Source organism: Phascolarctos cinereus, unplaced genomic scaffold (assembly GCF_003287225.1).
Source record: "Phascolarctos cinereus isolate Bilbo 61053 unplaced genomic scaffold, phaCin_HiC Scaffold_1;HRSCAF=81, whole genome shotgun sequence".
NCBI classification, from domain to species: domain Eukaryota; kingdom Metazoa; phylum Chordata; class Mammalia; order Diprotodontia; family Phascolarctidae; genus Phascolarctos; species Phascolarctos cinereus.
The window spans coordinates 184906599-184923262 of NW_027555514.1; the positions used below are offsets into that span (position 1 = coordinate 184906599).

General features: G+C 35.4%; 1 protein-coding gene across 1 annotated transcript in view; it reads right to left on the reverse strand.

Annotated features, from left to right (window-relative positions):
* Positions 1-16664, reverse strand: part of ANO2 (anoctamin 2) — a 506846-nt gene that overhangs the window by 289870 nt on the left and 200312 nt on the right. The window lies entirely within an intron of this gene.

A 16664-nucleotide genomic window follows, 5' to 3' on the forward strand; every position in this document is an offset into this window, starting at 1 on the left:
TAAGGAACAGATGACCAAAAAGACTTTCCTCTACCTGGTGGGAAAATCAGGGACTACACTGCCAAATGCAGTTTTTGTGGAGATAGGTTTTGCTTAACTATCTTTATTATAAGGGAGGGTTCAAGGGGGTAAGGAAGGTATATCAGGAAATGACTGGCTTAAAAACAATATATCAATAGAAACTATTTTTTAAAATGAATTCAGTTACAATAAAAGAAAAGAAAGGGGTCAGGTCGGCAATTCAGACCCACTTCCCCGATAAGGGTCCAGGAAAACAGCTTTACTAATTAATCTCTATGTTTACTAATCATCACCCAATGATGAGTATGATGACTTTTCTGTGTCAAAGGTGATCAAAGTGTAATTGTCAGATAACAGTCTTTGGCAATTGCCCAAATGCAAATTAGAATAACCATAGATTCTACACTCATAAATTTACAGCTAGAAAGGGCCTTATAGATAATCTAATCAAAGCCCCATCTTCTTATAGAAGAGGTTTAAAAAGGGGGGGGGATGGTTAAGATATTTGCCTAAAGTTTTACAGATACCAAGTAGCAGTCAGGATGCAAACCCATGGCTTTGACTCCAAATACAGAAATCTTTTGACTACAGCGAATGTCTTTAAGTGTTTTGAGATCTTCCCAAAAGTGATACAGAAGGGCATGGTCCTTCCAGACTGAGAGCCTATTAGTACAATTGGATTATTGCTACTTTTTTCCCTTCTTGCTTCTGTGGGTGACTTCCAGACCCACAAAACATTGTTTTTTTCCACTTCTAAAACAGAAGGATGTGGCTGTACACAATGCTTGGGCGTGCCCAGCTAATTAAATTTAGCTATCTTGGAGTTGTTGTTGTAACGTGTGTCCCAACAATATTATTCAATGCCTTAAAACACTCTTTGTTTATGTTGGTTACATACCCATGTGGTGTGGGTGGAGCACATCACTCGAGGGAATATCATTAGCAGAGATGGTAAGCTTTGAGGTTCCAGAGACATGTAGCGAAAGGGTTGGCTCCCAGAGCTGAAATCTACCCATGGTAGCTGATCCAAATGCTGGTCCCCACTCCTTAGAAAGGAGGACCACTCCCTTTACGTTTGCCTATAGCACTTGTCTATCGGGGAATATGAAGTAGACGAAGGGATTCCTGATTATCACATCTCATGGAAGAACTGAAGGTCAGAGGATTTAAGTGGCCTGTCCATAATCACAAGAGTCATAGACACAGACCTGGACATTCTGACTTGTAGCATAAATCTAGGAAGACAGTAACTTATCAAAATCCCTCATTCTTGTTTTGGCAAATTCCGAAATTTCAGGAAAAACTTTATAAACCTCTTCTCCTTGTCCCTCCCATCATTTCTTTTCCCCAAAATGCTATAGATGATTTCATTCCCATGGGGTCTCAGCTCTTGAGTTTTCCTTGGTTCCTCAAATTACTTCCCCCAGTCCTAACCTCTTCTTACCTTCTGAATTATCCTTCTCCTCTCTTTTACTTAACCCATGCTTTCTGCTACATTTTTCTCTTCCCAGCATAGAAGGCCTTAATCTGAATTGTTGCAACTCATCAAACTATCTTTTCTCTTCTACAAAATTCTACTTTCTGCCCTAAGTTCACCTCTTGCGTGAAATTCATCATTTCTGGCCAACTTTATCCAGAACTAGTTACAAAAATTTTCCAACATTCCTCATGAACACTATACAAATATTACTAATTGTTATTTCTCTGTTCTTCATTTTTTTCTCATGTGTGCATCCCATCTCCCTGCATTAGCCTCAAAGTTTCCTGATTTCTTATTTTGTATAGCCCTATAAAATGGGACTTTATACCTAGTGGCAGAGCTATAGCTAGAATTTTCTGCCTCTGGAGCAAATTCAGTTGGGTGAGTGGAGGGGCAACTTAGAAGATATTATGATTGTGGTTGCTAATGTACGAGGAGAGGAATTGGACTGTCCTTTAGATCACAGCCTTCACCTTAGGAGAGTTAGGGAATGAGGGAGGTCTAGGAGAGGGCTGCCATGGCAATGGACTCCTAGGTATGTTGGGAGGGAGGGTGACTATTGCATCACATCATAGCACAGACCAACAGAGCACCATGAGGCAAGGCAATGGGTTGGAGGTGAACACAAAAATGAAACACACCTACCCACACCCCTGGGAAGGAAATATATTTCCTCAGATTGTGGCATCCTAGGACAAAGTTAAGGATCTCAGTGAACATTAAAACAACACTATGAATTGCTTTTAACTGATTCTGATATTTATTTTAGGAAATCCTTTTGGAAAATGAAGTGAATGTACTGGGGAACTCCCTAAATAAGTATATAAAAGGAACTCTGCAAAGAATATTTTTACTAATATAGTTTTATATTATACTTGACTTACTCCCTTTCAACCCCAGAAAACAACCTCCAGTAGAGAAGGCTTTAGATTTTCAGTAAGTGAGGTATCTTTTATGTCACAACTGAGTCACTACTGGTTCTATGCTATACAAGCTGGGGTAGATAGTAAGCACAGTCATTATTCCTGTTGTACAGTGTTGTTGTTGTTTTTTAAGTTAGGCTCAGAGATTTAACTATGATCTCATAGTCAGTGTAATGGCTGGGATTCAATCCCAACACTCCTTACGACAACTTCTCTTTCTACAATGTTACAATGCTGTCTATCTGTTCTCTATTTCACTCTCCACTCTTCTCCCTCCCTCCTTGTCCTTCTCCCTCTCTTTTTCTCAAGGGTTCAAGAATAAATCTGAATTCTCCTGCTCCTCTTACTTAACCTCTTATGCTCTTCTCTCCCACCCCCCTTTTCCTTCATTCCCCATTTCATTGGAAACACTAAGGAACAAAGAAGCCAGATAACAAGTCAATGATATACTACACACAGAGCCTATACCCCTTGTGCATGGAACTGTGTATTTACTCTGATTCTTCAAATGTTCCATGGCATGATGGATATTAATAGTCATTCAACCAAAGCAAATTGCAACCTACCAATGCCTTCTCATCCAGTGGACTTGTCTCCATACCTTCTCAGAGATCCTCAGCATATACCAGATACTATAAAGACCTCATACCAGACACTATAAAGGCCTCACTCTAGGTAGTTGCTATTAGAATAATTGTGCCTCTTATCCATTATCCTTTATTTACATATCATAGAATCATAAATTTAAAACTAAGAAGGGGTTTCAGAGGCCATCTAATCCAACTCTCTTCTCATTTTAAAAATTAATAAACTGGGGTCCAAAGAAGTTATGTGATTTGCCCAAGATCACAGAAAGAGTAAGTAAAAGAGTTAGGATATAAACCAAGATTCTCTGACTATAAATCCAGCAGCTTTACCACTGTACCGTATTGCCTCTGCATGCTACACAAGCATCATATGTAATATAATTTAACCTGTTCTTTCTGCTTCCAAGTCATAATAATGAAAAGGCTCTATTATTCAGTATTATAAATCAATATGAACCTCAGTATCTATACTTGATGCTAACAAGAAGATAACAAAGGGTTAGACTATCCTACTCCTGCCCTTCCAGAGCTTATACTCTACCCAAGGAGACAAAACTAATATACATGAAAAACATTTAAAATACAACAAATCAATAAACAAAAAATTAGTACAAGGAAAAAGTTCACAGTACCATCTCTCCTAATTTAACTGTATAATTATGCATGCAATTAACATTTATTAAGGAATGTACGGTAGATTTTCCATCAACCTCACCTATTAATAGTCAGAAAGAAAATTAAAACAGTTGATGTAGATATTACAAAATCACATGTTAAAGGCCAGTGCCAGAGTGGGAGGAGTGCAGAGCCAAGATGGCAGATTAGATTAGAGACAGCAACCCAGCCAAACTCTCCCAGCATTCCCCTCCAAAAACTTTAAAATAACACCTAAAATGAAATTTAGTAGTGTCAGAACCAACAAATGAAGACAATTTAGGAGGTCAGTAGGAGAGGTTTGTGGCACCAAAGTAGGGGCAGGGACAAGTCCAGAGTGTAGCAGCAGCTACAACAGCAGGTGGCAGCAGCTTCAGGGGCTCTCGGCCCAGAGACAATAAGGGGGTTAAACAACTGATCAGAATGAGATTACAGGGGACCCCCTTTGCTGGCACTGACTGAAAACCTAACTGCCCATACACAGTTCTGGTTACAGTTTTAGGGCAGAAAAGAGCTTATGATCAAGTACAAGGGAACAGGGGCCCTGGTCAAGAGTTCCAAATCAGAAATGAAAATAAAAAATTAAAATTTTTCTCCAGAAGGGCTGTAAGCTTTAAAGGAAAACTAAAATCTGATTCCTTTGCATTGTACCAGGGAATGGGGCAGAATTATAAAAAAAAAATGTTAAGCCTCTGAAGATAACATTTCCTGAAAATACCTCTAATTTACATTTCTCCTGGTATAGAATGAAAAGGGTTTTGAACTACAAGCAATTTGCAGAATAGAAAAAAAATCACACCAATAATAATTGGGTGTTCAATGTTTGTTTAGGGGTTTAGATATGTAATTTTATTTGTGGAGAGAACTCCCAGTATCGAAATTCCCTTCACTGATACAGATCAGCAACTTGTTTGTAATTTATTGTCTTAAAGGGTTGCCTAGGGACACTGAGCTGTTTCATGACTTCTCCAGAATCACACAGCCATCCTGCATCAGAAACAGACAGCTAAATGAGGTCTTTTTGATTCCAGGCTGAGTCTATCAGATAGACTCTATCCATTACTTCATGCTGTCTCTCAATAATAAATTATGAGTATGATAAGAATAATTATATAATCATAACCATAGCTTCTGAGCTTTGCCAAAGACAAATGAAAGCCCATACTGTAAATGCTACCAACAAAATTTATGAAATCGACTCATAAAATGTATCTAAGTAGTTCTGTAATCACTATTCTTATTCTCACCACCAAGATATTGGTTATTTGCATACACAAAAAAATCACTGTTTAGCAGGGACACTGGGAAAAAGACACCATTTAATATCAGTTCCTGGCTGCTGATATGAAATCAGTGCCTAAGCTGCTCATTAACATCATTGATTCGGGGTAGAAGAAAAACTATATTGTCATTGAGAAATACACTTTGAAAATGAATATTAACATTAATAATGGATTTACTAAATAACGAAAAGGAAATCTGGGGGCGGGGGGAAGAATTCCAAGGCGGGGAGGAACACTGGTACTTGCAGCATAGAGGAGGAAACCCAGTCACAGTTCTAGGACCAAGAGGACTTGTAGCTATGAAGGAGCAGGAGCCCTTCCTGGGTAAAGACCAGAGTGCAGACCAGGACACCAGTGACCATACTCTCCCCAGATCACAACACCTCAGAAGCACTAAAAACTTGCAGACTCCAAAAACTAGCTCTGAAAACAGTAGTACAAAAAAGCCTGGAGCTTGACACAGTACCTTCCCATACCTAGGTGAGCAGAGTACAATTTTAACATAAAGTTCAAAGTTAATAAATTGGCTAGAAAAGTGAGCAAATAACAACAACAAACAGGCTATTATGAAAGCAGGAAAGACCAAGACACAAATGCAGAAGACAAGAATGTGAAAATAGCTATCACTAAAACCTCAAAGAAAAATTCTAATTGGACAAAAACCCAACAAGAATTGTTGGAAGTGTTATAGAGATAAGAGTGGTAGAGGAAAAATTAAGAAAAGAAATAAGAGTGATTCAAGAAAATTATGAAAAGAATAACAATAGCTTGGTAAAAGAGGCACAAAAAATAGCAAAGAAAATAACACTTTAAAAACAGAATTGTCTTAATGGAAAAAAGAGGTACAAAAGCTCTCTGAATACAATTATTCCTGAAATATTAGAATTGGGCAACTGGAAGATAATGACTCCATGAAACATCAAGAAACATAAAACAAAGTCAAAAGAATGAAAATAATAAAAGAAAATGTGAAATATCTCATTGGAAAACAACTGACCTGTGCAATAGATTGAGAAGAGATAATTTAAGAATACTGGACTACCTGAAAGTCATAACCAAAAAAAAGAGCCTAGACATAGGTTATAAAAGAAAACTCCTGATATCTTAGATCCAGAAGAAATCTAAAGAAAGTACAAATCACTTCCTAAAAGAGATCCCAAAATGCAAATTCACAGAAATATTATAGCCAAATTTCAGAGCTCTCATGTCAAAGAGAAAATATTGTAAGCAGCCAGAAAAAAAAAAAAACAACACTTCAAATATTTTGGAATCAAAGTCAGGATCCCAATAGAGTTAGCAGTTTTCATATTAAAGTACTGGAAGACTTGGAATATGATATTTCAGAAAGCAAAGGAGCTAGGGTTACAACAAAGAATAACCAATCCAACAAAACTGAGTATAATCCTTCAGAGTTAAAAATAGACATTTAATGATACAGGGGATTTTCAAGTGTTCCTGATGAAAAGACTAGAGCTAAGGAGATATTAAGAGGTACAAAAGATCACTAAAGAAAATAATTCCTTAAAAATTAGAATTGAGCAATTGGAAGCTAATGATTTTATGAGAAATCAAGAAAAAATAAAGCAAAACTAAAACAATGGAAAAAAAAAGACATGAAATATCTCCTTGGAAAAACCTGGAAAATAAATCCAGGAGAGATAATATAAAAAAATTATTGAACTACCTGAAAGCCATGATCAAAAAAAAAAAAAAGCCTAGACATCACCTTTCAAGAAATATCAAGGAAAACTACCCTGGTAATATAGAAGCGGAGAATCTGTTGTAAAACAGAAATTGAAAGAACCCACAGATCACCTCCTGAAAGAGATTCCAAAATGAAAACTCCCAGGAATATGCTAGCCAAATGTCAGAACTCTCAGGTCAAGGAGAAAATATTGCAAGCAGCCAGAAAGAAACAATTCAAATACCATAGAGCCATTAAGGATAACACAAGATTTAGCAGCTTCAGCATTAAAGGATTGGGAGGCTTAGAATATGATATACTAGAAAGCAAAGGATTACAACCAAGAATCACCTACCCAGAAAAAGGAAGTATAATCCTGGGGGAGGAGGGATGGACATTCAATGAAATAGAGGATTTTCAAAGGTTCTTGATGAAAAGAATAGAGTTAAATAGAAAATTTTACTTTCAAATACAAGACTCGAGAAAAGAATAAAAAGGTAAACAGGAAAGGAAAATCATAAGGGACTTAATAAGGTTAAACTATTTATATTCCTACATGGGAAGACAATACTTGTAACTCATAAGAATTTTCTCATTATTAGGGCAGTTAGAAGGAGTATATGTTGACAGAGGGCACAGGTGTGAGTTGAATATGAAGGGATGAGATCTAAACAAATAAAATTAAGGTGTGAAAGAGGAATGCACTGGGAGGAAGAAAGGGAGGGGTAGAATGGGGTAAATTATCTCACGTAAAAGAGGCAAGAAAAAGCTTTTACAGTGGAGAGGATGATGGAGGAGATGAGGGGAGTGAGTGAACCTTATTCTCATCAGAATTGGTTTAAAGAGGGAATAACATACATACTCAATTGGATATAGAAATCTATCTTACCCTACAGGAAAGCAGCAGGGGAAGGGGATAAGAGAATGGGGTAGGGTAATAGAAGGGAGGGCAGATTGGGGAAGGTATAGCCAGAAACAAAACACTTTTGAGGAGGGACAGGGTGAGAGAAGAGTGAGTAGAATAAACAGGTGAGGGGGAAGAGGATGGAGGGATATACAGTTAGCAAAAATAACTATGCAAAAAAATTTGAAGCAAGTTTCTCTGATAAAAGCCTCATTTCTTAAATATATAGAGAACTGAGTCAAATTTATAAAAAATAAGAGGTTTTCCCCAATTGATAAATGATCAAAAGATATGAATAATTTTCAGATGAAGTAATCAATCTATAACCACATGAAAAGATGCTCTAACTCACTACTGATTGGAGAAATGCAAATTAAAACAATTCTGAGGTACTACCTCATACCTACTAGATTGACTAATAGGACAGAAAAGGAAAATAACAAATGTTGGAGGGGATATGGGAAAAAATGAGACATTAATGCACTGTTGGTGGAGTTGTGAACTGATCCAACCATTCTATAGAGCAATTTGGAACTATGCCCAAAGGGCTATAAAACCATGCAATACCACTACAGAGTCTGTATCCACAAATAGATTTTTTTTTGGCTAGGCAATGGCATTAAGTGACTGGCCCAGGGTCACACAGCTAGTAAGTGTTATGCGTCTGAGGCCAGATTTGAACTCAGGTCTTCCTGAATCCAGGGCCGGTGCTCTATCCATTGCACCACCTCGCTGCCCCAAGAGATTTTTTAAAAAAGGAAAAGGACCTATATGTACAAAAATATTTGTAGGAGCTCTTTTCTGGGGTCTAAGAATTGGAAAGCAAGGGGATGGCTGAACAAATTGTGGTATGTGATTGTGCTGGAATACTATTGTGTTATAAGAAATGATGAGCAGGATGCTCTCAGAAAAACCTGGAAAGGCTTACATGAGTTGATATAAAGTAAAATGTATCATGCATAAAGTAACAGCAATACTGTAAGATGATCAGTTGTAAATGACTTAGCTATTCTCAGTAATACAATAATCCAAGACAACTCTGAAGAACTTATGATGAAAAATGCTATCGATCTCCAGAGAAGGTACTAGTGGTATCTGAATACAGATTGAAGCAAACCTTTTTTAACTTTATTTATTTTTCTTGAGTTTTTTTATCTATGTTTTCTTTTACAACATGACTAATACGGAAATGGTTTGCATGACTACATATATATAACCTATATTGAATTGCTTGTTTTCTCAATAAAGTGGGGTGGGGAGAGAGGAAGGAAGAGAATTTGGAACTTAAAGTTTTAAAAACAAATGTTAAAAATTGTTTTTATATGTAATTGGGGAAAAATAAAATACTAAATAAATAAATTAAAAAAAGAAAGGGCACAGCTGAATAGAAAATTTGACATTCAAACAGAAGACTCAAGAGAAGCATAAAAAGATAAACATGAAAAAGAAATCATAAGAGACTCAATAAAATTAAAATGTTTACATTTCTGTATGGGAAGATAATACATGCAATTCCTAAAAACTTTATCATTATTAGTTCAGTTAGAAGCAGTCTACATAGACAGAGGACATGGGGATGAGTCAGTCATGTTGGGATCATCTCAAAACACAGGGGGTCAGAAAGATGAATGCACTCCTGGGAGAAGGGGAAAGAGAGAAGTGGAATGCGGGAAATTATTTCACATAAAAAGGCATGCAAGGAAGACCTTTTACAGTGGTGGAGTGGTAGGCAATGCTTGAACCTTACTCTCATTGGAAGTGGTTAAAAGAGACAAGAATATATACACATATGTGTTTATGCATGTATATATATGTATATGTATATATATATATATATGTGAATACATACATATACATATATACCTACACATATATACACACATACTCAGTTGGATGTAGTAATCTATCTTACCCAAAAGGGAAACAAGAGGGGAAAGGGATAGGACAAAGCAGGGAAGGGGAGAAGGGGGGGGAAGAGATGATAAAAGGGAGGGCAGATTAAGGGAGTCAGCATTCAGAACAGAACAGACTTTTGAGGAAGTACAGGATAAAAAGAGAGAGAGAGAGAGAGAGAGAGAGAGAGAGAGAGAGAGAGAGAGAGAGAGAGAGAGAGAGAGAGAGAGAGAGAGAGAGACAGAGAGAGAGAGAGAGAGAGAGACAGAGAAAGAGAGAGAGAGAGAAAGAGAGAGACAGAGAGAGAGAGAGAGACAGAGAAAGAGAGAGAGAGAGAGAGAGAGAGAGAGAGAGAGAGACAGAGAGAGAGACAGAGAAAGAGAGAGAGAGAGAGGAGAGAGAGAGAGACAGAGAGAGAGACAGAGAAAGAGAGAGAGAGAGAGAGAGAGAGAGAGAGAGGAGAGAGAGAGAGAGAGAGAGAGAGAGAGAGAAGGAGAAGGATAAGCAGAAGAAAATAGGATGGAGGGAAATACACAGTAATCATAACTGTGAATGTGAATTGGATAAGCTCACCCACAAAACAGAAGCAGACAGCAGAATGAATTAGGAACCAGAATCCAAAAACACGTTGTTTACATATATGTTGAAACAGAAGGACATACACAAACAGAGTTAAAATAAGGAGATGGAGCAGAATCTTTTATGTTTTAGCTGAAGTAAAAAAAAAAAAGAGAAGAGGTAGCAATCATGATCTCAAATGAAGCAAAAGCAATCAGCCTAATTTAAAAGAGATAATTATAGAGGCTACATTTTGATAAAAAGTGCCATAGACAATGAAGTAATGACAAAAAAAATTTTACAACAAATTTCTCTGACAAAGACCTCTTTTCTCAAATATATATGGAATGAGTCAAATATATTTAAAAAATGTCATTCCCCAATTGATAAATTGTCAGGTGGTATGAACAAGCAATTTTAAGAAGAAAACAAAGGTATCTATAATCATATTTGAAAAAACACTCTAAATCACCATTGATTGGAGAAATACAAATTAAAACAACTGTGAGGTACCACCTCACAACTATTAGAAATGACAAATACTGGAAGAGACGAGATAAAATAGGTATAATAATGAACTGTTGATGAAGTTGTGAACTGGTCCAACCATTCTGGAGAACAATTCAGAGCTATGCACAAAGGGGTAAAAAACTGTACATACTCTCTTACCCAGCAATACCACAGCAATACCACAAATACCACTATGTCTATACTCCAAAGAGATCAAAGAAAAGAAAATGACCTATATGTATAAAAATATTTATAGTAACTTTTGTGGTGGAAAAGAATTGGAAATTGAGGGGATGTTCATAAGTTGGGGAATTGCTGAACAGGTTATGGCATATGATTGTGATGTAGTACTATTGTGCTATAAGAAATGATGAGGGGGGTGGTTTCAGAAAAACATAGGAAGACCTATATGAACTGATGTAAAATGAAGTGAACAGAACCAGAAGACCATCGTACCCAGTTACAGAAATATTGTAATATGAAATATTTAGCTGCTCTGATCAATACAATAATCCAAGATGATTCCAAAGAACTCATGATTAAAAATGCTCTCCACTTCCAGAAAGAAAACTGATGAACTCTGAGTGCAAATTGAAATATAATTTCTCATTTTCTTTATTTTTCTTCCTTTTTTGTAATAAGGAATTTTATTTTTCATGCTTTCACATGTAAAAAAAAGTCCAATCAAGTTCACATAGAGGTAGAGGTTCATTTGGATTCAGGCAAAGGTTATTGATATGCATTTAATTCTAACACACTTGGTGACTATCTTTCTAAATTTACATTAAGCATGAGAAGAGAGTAAAGAAACTGTAAGATCCAAAGACTTTGATAGCAAAAAATAGATAACAGCAAAGAAAAAGATAGAAAAATCATTAAAAAAAAAACCATGAACTCCAAAGCCAACCCACCTCAATGGGTTGTGGGGGGGCATTATTGTATTAACCCCCCAAAACGACAATGAATGTTCATATTGAAAACCTAAACTCACCAATTGTGAGTTAAATCATAACTCACATTTGTATAAAGAGCCAGGCTTGGAGTCAAGAAATACTGAGTTCAAATCCACCTTACCTACTTACTAGTTGTGTGACCCTGGGCAAGTCACTTAACTGCTCCTTACCTTAGTTTCCTCATTTGCAAAATGGGAATAATAATAGTACCTACCTCCCAGGGTTGATATTCTTCTTTAAAAAGAAAACAAAGATATCTTTGTTTCAAGTGAGAAAATAATTGCAGAGCACTTAGCATATACTATAAAAATGTCAGTTATCATTATTATTATTATACATATATAACACTTTCAAATGTTCATTCCTTAAAGTAACTCTAAGAGGGAGGTACCATGAGTATAAGTATCATCATTTTACCAGTGAAGAAACTTAGGGTCAGAAAGGTGGTGTTTGCTTACTCACACAACAAAACTAGGACGTAAGCCCAGGTCCTCTGGATCCTGTTTCGTTGCTATTTCCATTGTACCTGACTGCCTCTCAAATTATGGTCCACAGCTTTTCTTTAAAATGGTGAAAAAGTCTGGAGTTGATTTCAGAGAGATTTCCATCAAAAATGGTTAAAATAAAAGGGTCTTATTTCTATCCAGAATAGTCATTGGTCAGAGCAATCCAGTATCACAAGTGGCTACCAGCTAAATTACCTACCAAGTTCCTGTCTCAAGGAGTTTCACAAATTCTGGGAGAGAAGCTAACACCCTTAGGGGCACAGGTGGTATTTTCATTAATACTGCTGACTGAAGGTAGAGATTTTAGAAGAGAAAACCATTTCAGAGAAATGAACACAGCTACTCAAAAAAAAAAAAAAGATGCTATCCAGGAATGGGATTTTAAGGTGATTGGCAAAATTATAGAAGAGTTGTTTTCTACTTCCAACTGTTTATTCTTCAACCTAACAACTTTGACAGAAGAGAACTCTGTACCAAATAAATAGTAATCAAGATTAAATAAATAAGATAAGAATTCAAAAACACTGCTCAAACAAAGTAAAAGAAAACAAAGATAGAATAAAAGAGGAAAATATTTCCAAGGGGCTAAATATTTAAGGGATCTTAATGAGCCAGGAAAAGAAGAGAAATTACTAAATAAACATTCTGTGAATTAAATTGAACACAATAAGTGAATCACTGTCTTCTTGAGGGGGTAAAAGTGGAAGCACAGTGAGAAATCTTTTCAGTAGGGAGAAGGCATTTTTAATAAATTCAAGGGAATAGGGCAGGTACAGAGAAGGTGAAAATAGGCCTGTGGGAAAATATTAACATCAAATTAATGGGAACACAGCCAAATAGTCATAGACACAAAGTGTTGACTTTAAAAAGAGGAATATTTTAAAGATCAAAACAAAATAAACTAATGGAGGAAAATCACTGCTTTGTAATTATGATAACCAACCTTGACACTGGAGAAGAGCTATGAAAATTAACCTTCTCTTTGCTGAAGAGGTGAAGGTCTCTAGATGCGGAATATTTCCTATACACCCACTCAGACTTGATCTGTATGTTGGTTGCTTTTCCTTAACTATATTTTGCTGTGGTGGTTACTAAAAGAAGGCATATATGTATATAATTGTATTATAAAAGAAAAAGACAGCAATAAAAGCATTTTAAGAGACTTGGATTTCTGGATCATGACTTAGATTATATTGAGTTTTCCAAATTGTAAGATGGCCAGAGCACCTGGGCTAGAGTCAAGAAGACTCATCTTCCCGAGTTCAGCCTCAGACACTCACTAGCTGTGTAGCCCTGGGCAAGTCACTTATCCCTATTTCTCTCAGTTCCTCATTTATAAAATGAGCTGGAGAAGGAAATGTTAAACCACAGCAGTATGTTTGCTAAGAAAATCCCAAATGCTGTCACGAAGAGTTGGACGTGACTAAAAATGACTTAATAATAACTCTAACTGATCGTAAACATATAGTAGGGATTTTTTAATACAGTAAGTACAAATTATGCCAAATTTGAGTTGGTATATATGGATCTCAACATGGGTATGATTTGCAACAGCGCCCCATCAATAAACATGGGCTCATTACATAGATAATTTCTGCTATCATGATGTTTGCTGTATTTGAATATGAAGTATGTATATTTAATCACTGTGTGGAAATACAACAATATCTGTTATAATTCTCAATATCATTTATTTTAGTAAACATAATTTAAGAAGCTGGTTTCCAAAAAAATGCAACTTAAATAGAAAATTATTGCATTTAATCATTTTAAATTTTTAACATAAAATTTGATTTGTTACATTTTTAGATGTCTCTGATTTTTAAGTGAAGTAATATCCCTCTTTGATGGAGAGATTGAGGATATGAGGGGAGAAAATGGAGGGAGTGAGGGAGGGAGAGGGAGAGTGAGAAGGAGAGGGGGGAAAGAGGGACAGGGAGAGGGAAAGGGGGGAGAGAGGGACAGGGAGAGGGAGAGAAAGAGGGGGAGAGAGAGAGAATGAGAATGAATAGGTTTGAGGAGAAAAATCTACTGAAGCAGTTGAAACAAGTATAAGCAAATTTGGTAAGACAGTTAAGCAGTAGAGGAACAGAAAGACAAAGCACAATATTACAATCCAAAACATAAACCCCCTTATATTTTTACTGGAATTTTCAAATATTGTTATTAATGAAGAGGAAAGAATATCATGTTTTCTATGTATAAATGTTTTAGCTGAAGATAGCATGAAACCTAATGACATGACATCTTGAAAGTGCACATGCTAAAAATATTGGCAAGTAACTGCTTTTAATAAGCAGAACGAACATTTTCAGCAGACATCCAAAGGATTTCCTGCATTGTATAACTCTACTTACAGAACTTCTATGTATAAAAAAGTCTTATGCAGCAAGGGATGCAATGATAACTAATGACACTAGAGAAGCTATGGGTAGGTTGAAATGATGCTTGATAAGTCATATGATGAGTGGTTTTAAAATGTTACCACTTACAGATATTGTGGTGGGGAGAAGAACTGTATGTGTACTATGAAGACCTCTGCAATCAATTAATTGAGAAACTAAAGTTTTCTTTTCTTACACTGTAAGAGGAAGAAGCAGCAGATGCTAAAATATATAAATAATTTTGCCAAAAAAAATGTTGAAACGCTGGGAAAGATTAGTTATTTTGTAAACCTATTGATAGCTACAATCAAAATAGTTCAACATAACTGCCAGACTTTTTAAATGAAATTAAATAATATAAAATTGAATTTCACACTGCATTAATGGAATTATTTTGATGTCAGAATGAAGCCATGACCTATAAGCACTAGTTTAAAATGTGGCTCCTTAAGAAATATGGACGGCATACTTCATTGACAATCTCTTATATTTTTAAATATTAAAATAGAGCTACATACAAGTTTTAAGTTGTTATGAGAATAATTAATTAATAAAAAGAAATCCATTAACAAGATAGCTTTTTGCAAAATCCTGTTACAATATGGGAACAGAGTATCAAACATTTATTATTGCAAAACATGTTGACTTTTTCATACAAAAGTGCTTTGAAAATTATTGGCGCAAAAAGTTGCTATTTTTCTTAGTAAAAATAATAAAAATAAAATAATAATAAAAATAAAGATCCAGCAAATTCATTTTCACATCAGAAATTTCCTCTTTGATCCAAGTCCATCAAATTCATGTTCTAATCTGAAAAGACAAGTCACTGTATATATGAAAAAGTTAGTTATGATAATAAATTTACATAATATTTTTAAATATTTCCCAATTTTAAAAAGCATCTGCCCTTCAAATTAAATATCAAAAAGTAACCAAATTATAATTATACCAGTATCTGTTATTTATTTTAAAGACCTATGTCTAAATATGTTTATATTTATAACCCATTTGACATGAACAAATACCATATATTCAACCATACTTTATCGAAACAAAAACAATTAACAGACTTGTTTTGTCAGATATTGTTGAAACTTGCATTAGAAACTGAAAATCTCGTTTTGTTTTGTTCTAGAGGTAAATAAAGAATTCTGTGATTTATTTTGTTAAAGTAATACTTTTAAGTTTTACTACTGCTAGTAGCATTTTATTTGTAGGAAATGGGTTTTCCTTCTGTACCTCTTGCAAAGATAAAATATCAATCTTGGTTGAACAAGAATTACTAGTAGCAAAAAGTACTATATTTGGAGAAATCTGTACTCCCCAAATCCCACTAACCATATCTGTAATTATTTTATCATTTTATGTTATATATGAAAATTATAAAAGATCTTTAGCTATACATAAACATCTATTCCCATTGCATTATTCAACAAATGTTTAAGATTTGTTTTGTTTTTATAAAAAAACTGTGATTTTTTAAAAAAAATTAGAATATTATCTAGGAATATATATGTATAGCCTACATCAGATTGCATGCCATCTTGGGGAAGGAGGAAGAGAGGGAGGGGGTAGGAGAAAAATTTTAAACTCAAATGCTTCTGGAAGTGATTGTTGATAAAATAAATAAATTATTTTTTAAAAAAATAGAATATTATCTAAGAAAATTATTTGCTTACAATTTTTTTGTGAAAAACTGGGGAGTGACCTATTTCTGGGTTCTTTTTTTCCTTTTAAGGGATGTATGGAAGGTTGCGTTGCTACATAAAGTTTACAAACCACTAGCTTATAATAAAGACAGGATGCACTCTCAGACAAGGATAAAGTACACCTAATGAGTACTAGTAACTCAATTCAACAAACATCGGTAAACACCTGAAACAAGTGTACATGTGATAGATCTATCAAGCCTACCCAAAGCAGAGACACTTCCTAGCTGGATCAAGATACAGAGTAATGGGATTGTTGACATTGTCTTACCAACAACTCAGAATAATAGTTTGGTGGGCTTGTGGAGAATATGACAGGGGATGTGGCTGTCCACATATGTGGAACTCAAAGGACAAAGTGATAGAGTCATAGCAGCTGAAATCGCAGGAGATGGAGTTAGAAAGCTTTTGCCTTTCATCTTGTTCTAATAGGCTTTGGTAATTGACATGACCACCCATATGGGAAGGAGCCATTTTTGTTCATGCTGGTCATGGAATTGATACAGAATCTCAATTCCTAGAGACCGGTGCTTATCTGCATCCAGTCTGCAGTATGGAAAATAAATTACAAAGTAATATTTTGATAGGTTTTTAATTTTAAAAAATATACCTGCC